Source organism: Procambarus clarkii, chromosome 47 (genome assembly GCF_040958095.1).
Source record: "Procambarus clarkii isolate CNS0578487 chromosome 47, FALCON_Pclarkii_2.0, whole genome shotgun sequence".
Lineage (NCBI taxonomy): Eukaryota > Metazoa > Arthropoda > Malacostraca > Decapoda > Cambaridae > Procambarus > Procambarus clarkii.
The window spans coordinates 19310817-19316816 of record NC_091196.1 but is presented as its reverse complement, the minus strand read 5'-3'; the positions used below and the strand labels follow the sequence as shown (position 1 = coordinate 19316816).

Genomic DNA, 6000 nt, shown 5'->3' with positions numbered 1-6000 from the left:
AAGGGTGAACAAAGAGTGACGGAGGTGGGTATGTTGTTAGTGACGGAGGTGGGTATGTTGTTAGTGACGGAGGTGGGTATGTTGTTAGTGACGGAGGTGGGTATGTTGTTAGTGACGGAGGTGGGTATGTTGTTAGTGACGGAGGTGGGTATGTTGTTAGTGACGGAGGTGGGTATGTTGTTAGTGACGGAGGTGGGTATGTTGTTAGTGACGGAGGTGGGTATGTTGTTAGTGACGGAGGTGGGTATGTTGTTAGTGACGGAGGTGGGTATGTTGTTAGTGTTGCTGGTTAGGGAGTACCGTAGTTACGCAACTCAGGCAGAACATGTATAACCGAGAAGTCAGCTCGCTGTTGTTGTTATAGATTCAGCTACTCGGAACACGTTCCAAGTAGCACGGGCTATGGTGAGCCCGTAACTTACCTGGCACAGGAGCGGGGCAAGAAGCACGGGCTATGGTTAGCCTGAGTCAGTTCGCCTCGAGGTATTGTCTCATACCCTTTGACCTTTCGGGCATAATGGGCAGGAATATCGTGTGTGGGGCAAGATGCCCCTGACCTGTTCGACATCATGGCAGGTTTTGCCGATGGGACTAGCCTGTGTAGCATCATGATAGACGCCACATGATGTGTTGTCAGATACTTCTAAGCTGTTACAGGGGTCGTGATTGTTAACCCCCAGGTGTGCTGCATGGTGTCACGTGACCTCTGTATCTTCACACTCAACTGTTGCAAAGGGACAGTCTTGACCTGTAGGCTACAGCGTCAAGACTGTCCTCTCCTAACCTACCTACAACCCGTTCTCGCACTTTCTTACAGTCAATATTGACGTATTAAATACGTGCATATGTGACATACTAAACATACTAGTTTACCTTGAAAAGCTTCATAGAAAACACCGACCTTACCTAACCTTCTTAATATGTTAAGATAAGCATCTTGTTGCTTCGTAATTACAATTATTACTCAACCTATACCTATAATAGGGTTAAGTAATAATTGTAATTGCGAAGCAATAAGATGCATATCTTAACATACTAAGAAGGTTAGGTAAGGTCGGTGTTTTCTATGAAGCTTTTCAATGTAAACTAGTATGTTTAGTATGTCACATATGCACGTATTTGACTATACGAAAGTGCGAGAACGGGTTGCCTACCAGAGGACCCAAAACAGAAAACGGGACAGTACGTCACTTTCGCCAGCCGCTTCCATGTTCTAGTACGACAATGTTTGGTCTTATGTAACGCATACGAGTGAAAAGCGACGTTCTGTGTAAGAGGACAGGTTGCACGTCTCACCCCTTCCTCAGAATACGGGCGCATGTGCCATTAAATCTGCGGTAGGGCCGCCTGGGTCACGACACAACTGGAAGTCAGCGGTTAATGACACACTGGAAAAATCCACATAAAAGCAGTCTTGGAATCCGTTAACATTGCCGCGTTACAGGATGAACAACCCAGCGGGTTTTCTTCCTATTGGGGAGTGTTGTACATTCTGCTATGGCGGTATGTTCACTCACAAGATGAGTGGCGCTGCCCAATAAACTCGCCCCTCGGGGCAAAATTAAAAAAATTAAAATTGCCGCGTTCTGCGGCCGTATGCACGCTGAGGAGATGAAGGGCACAGGTGACATACCCCAGAGGTGGCGCCGTCTCTAATACGTGACTGTCAATCTGTTTGTTGACCAGACCACACACTAGAAGTTGAAGAGACGACGACGTTTCGGTCCGTCCTGGACCATTCTCAAGTCAAGTCACAATCGACTTGAGAATGGTCCAGGACGGACCGAAACGTCGTCGTCCCTTCAACTTCTAGTGTGTGGTCTGGTCAACATACTTCAGCCACGTTATTGTGACTCATCGCCGTCAATCTGTTTATTTCGAGAGACATTGTCTATCTGTCTGCTGCTTGTCTACCACGAGACATAGCTTCTCTCTATATACTATGAGACGTAGCCTGTATGTCTACTACGAAATACGTAGGTAATGTTTCGCAGTAGACAGATAGGCTACCAGAGCCTGTAACCGATAGGGAGCCGGTCGGCCGAGCGGAAAGCACGCTGGACTTGTGATCCTGTGGTCCTGGGTTCGATCCCAGGCGCCGGCGAGAAACAATGGGCAGAGTTTCTTTCACCCTATGCCCCTGTTACCTAGCAGTAAAATAGGTACCTGGGTGTTAGTCAGCTGTCACGGGCTGCTTCCTGGGGGTGGAGGCCTGGTCGAGGACCGGGCCGCGGGGACACTAAGTCCCGAAATCATCTCAAGATAACCTCAAGATAACCAGCACTCTCATACTCGTGACGGTTTTCAATATTCCTGATTGAATTCTGTGTCGAATTTGGCCGTAAAGTTGTGGATGGAGGTGGCTTCCACAACTTGTTTAATTGCATTCCTCTTGTTGACCACGCGTAGGGTACGAGTACCTCCTTACATACCATGGAGGACAGAAGAAAATGTATATATGCTGGTTAGCATTGTAAATGTGTGGCCACGTCTGTGGTAGAAAATAATAATAATAAAAAAATACCTTAGGCTCATTTGTGTGTCCAGCTTCTATGTTCTTTTGCCATATTTTCTCTCAGTTTAAATAGACTGTCCTTGTTCACCGAGTCTTTTCCCTTCAATATCTTGTATGTTGTGATCATGTCCCATGTTCCCTATCTTCTCTGAGTGTAAGATTTAGTTAACTTAACCTGTCCTCTTTGTCCAGGCACTAGTCTTGTTGAAACCTCTGCACTGTTTCAAGTTTGCTTTTGTTGATTTTTTGCAGATTCCGGACCGGTGCTGCGTATTTTAGTATTGCCCTCACATTACCTTCATATATTGTCTTGAAAGGCTTTTTATTTAGGATTATAGATGGTGTTTTATTGTTTACCAGCGTCTCATATGCTGCTGATGTTATCCTATCTAGGTGTGCCTGCGGGGTTAGTGTTCGAATTATATACACTCCCGAATCTTGCTTCTATTTCCGATGCCTGTTATTCCCTTCGCAGTGTGCTGTAGATTCCTTCTCGTTTCCTATCTCCTTTTCCCCATCTTACCAGGGCATCTCCTGGGCTGTAGGACGTGTTCTCACCCCCCCCAAGACAGCATCAGTGCCTGTGCCACCACTTTTCCTGTCTAGTGGGACGTGAATCCCACCCCCGTCAAGGCTGTTCCGTCACCTGCCTGGTGTGGGGTAACGGGACGCCTCTCCCCGGGCTTGGATAATACAACAAGAGGCGGGTAATCATTATATCCTGACCTCGCCACCCTCGCCTACAACCTCCTAGAACCTCCTGCTGGGGCGTGGTAGTCAAGGCGCTGTCATGTTAACAACTAACAATGAACAGATGACGGGGAGTAGGGAAGAGACAGGCTGCAAATACCCGTCATTAATAAAGCAGAAGTCATCAGTACCTTGAGACTGTCCTGATGCTCAGGTGATAGATGCCGGGAGATGAAACTCTGGTCTTGGTTTGAGTTTGTTGACCAGACCACACACTAGAAGTTGAAGGGACGACGACGTTTCGGTCCGTCCTGGACCATTCTCAAGTCGATTCTCAAGTCTTAGTTTGAGTTTGTGTTAGCTGGTTAGTTAGATATAGTTATGCAAGTGTCTGGTTGGCTGGTTAGATATTAACACCAAGTGTGGTGATGGTAGTTAATGCGGGTGGTGATGACAGGTACTGGGGGGTGGTGGTGACAGGTACTGGGGGTGGTGATGACAGGTACTGGGGGGTGGTGGTGACAGGTACTGGGGGTGGTGATGACAGGTACTGGGGGTGGTGATGACAGGTACTGGGGGTGGTGAAGACAGGTACTGGGGGGTGGTGAAAACAGGTACTGGGGGTGCTGAAGACAGGTACTGGGGGGTGGTGATGACAGGTACTGGGGGTGGTAGTGAAGGTGCTGGCTGGACTGGGCGACTGGAGGCAGGTGTGTATGGCGGAGGGAGCGACAGTGTGTGCCTGGAACCCAGGGTGGAGGGTCGCGGACGGCGCACCTCCTGGCGTGTTCCGCGGAGTGACTTTGAAAGACTTTGTGTGAGGACCTACTTTACCTTGTGTCACCTTATCTATTGTCTAAGATAATTGCCACAGCACGTCACGTGGTAGTGTGTATGTGTCCCCCCCGCCCCCCCCAGGCTCTTGCTAGTGGACGTATGGAGTACATTGCAACGTCAATGTGCTAGTATGTTGCTCTATGCAAGAACGTAGTTGTGCAACATATGGAGGATGTTCTTGGAAGCATCGAGGCTTGGTGGCGTCACTGGCTAGTAAATATGAGGCTGTTGACTGTGCAAGTGCAATGGAACCTTTGCAGGAGGCGCCATTAACGTTGTGGTGTGATGGTTGAGTAGTGTGGTACTGCAAGCAAGGTGTCGGTGGTGGTGGTCTCCTGGCAACTAGGAGTGGGGAGGGATGGTGGTGGTGGTGTGGGGCTAGTTGCTGGACACCCGCACCTCTCCACCACACTACACGACCACCACCACCACCACATTACACCACTACACTATAGTACTCCACCACAACAGCCACTGCCCCACTACCATACACAATCACATTACTATACACTACCATATCACACATCACCACCACTTCACGTATCACCATCGCCACCACCACCACCACCACCACACACCACCACCACCACCACACACCACCACCACCACAACACACCCACCACCACCACCACACACCCACCACCACAACCACACACCCACCACCACACACCACCACCACCACACTCCCACAACCACAATACCTGCACCTACAGCTCCAATTTTGTTTCGACTACATCACTTATTTTTTCCTTGATAATAATGAGAAAGTCCATTAATGAGAAAATAATGAAAATATATCACGATAATGTGATTTCTCTATATAATAATAATAATAATAATAATAATAATAATAATAATAATAATAATAATAATAATTATTATTATTATTATTATTATTCAGAAAAATGTATGTACAAAAACCATAAGGAGTAATGTACAATTATAGGGACAGGAGTTACACTAATGAAGTCACTATTACGCGAAGCGTTTCGGGCAAGAAACGAATACTTTAATGAATAAAACTAATACATTTCAGTAAAGGAAAAAAAATAAGACTGGTGAAGTTTTAACAAAGATAGTTTCGGTCATTATTGTTAGGCTAGTTTGAGTTTCGTTTTCTTTGAGATACCGTTTGTATGTAATATTTAGTTTCATATAGCTTTTGTGTGTGTATGTGTGTATATTGTGTGTGTGTGTGTGTATATTGTGTGTGTGTGTGTGTGTGTGTGTGTGTGTGTGTGTGTGTGTGTGTGTGTGTGTGTGTGTGTGTGTGTGTGTGTGTGTGTATTGTGCGCCCTGTTGATTAATTCAGTCGTTTTCTATGACTAATGAACAGCCAGCATACCAAAATGAACACATTAATATATGTAATTTTTGTATTCAAGAATCGTGCAGTACCAGTGCTTTATTCTTTAATTATGTACATCAAATGTTCCTTTATATATATATAACTTTGCTATTGTGTTAGGCACCATTGTGACCTGAGAGATATGTGGCACTGTAATTGCTATTGAATTGCAAAGTTTAGGTTATAAGGAAACAGTATTCATGTTACCTCGAGGGAAATAGCTAGGTGAGTGAGTTATCATGAGGTAAGGTACCAGTGTAGGTGGGCCAGCCAGCCAGCTAGCTAGCCAGCCAGCCAGCCAGCCTAGCCTAGCTAGCCAGCCAGCCAGCCAGCCAGCCAAGCCAAGCCAAGCCAAGCCAAGCCAAGCCAAGCCAGCCAGCCAGCCAGCCAGCCAGCCAGCCAGCCAGCCAGCCAGCTAGCTAGCTAGCAACCAGCCAGCTAGCTAGCTAGCAACCAGCCAGCCAGCCAGCCAAGTCAAGCCAGCCAGCCAGCCAGCAAGCCAGCCAGCTCCCCATGACCCACATGACATCATGACCTCTACACCGTACTCTCCGCCTTGAAGGTTTTCATTTGTGAGTGAAGGCACGATATCTCGAGCTTGGGATGGCAT

At 47.1% G+C, this 6000-nt stretch overlaps 1 protein-coding gene across 12 annotated transcripts in view; it reads left to right on the top strand.

The window, feature by feature from the left end:
* The window catches only part of Rgl (Ral guanine nucleotide dissociation stimulator-like), a 144394-nt gene that overhangs the window by 48612 nt on the left and 89782 nt on the right, over positions 1 to 6000 (top strand). The window contains exon 1 of one of the 12 annotated variants that reach the window (XM_045749773.2): positions 3937 to 4022. The exons of the other annotated variants lie outside the window; for them this stretch is intronic. The gene's annotated coding sequence lies outside the window, so the exon portion shown is untranslated. Of the gene's footprint in view, positions 1 to 3936; positions 4023 to 6000 lie in introns of those variants that run through there. 12 annotated transcript variants of the gene reach the window in all.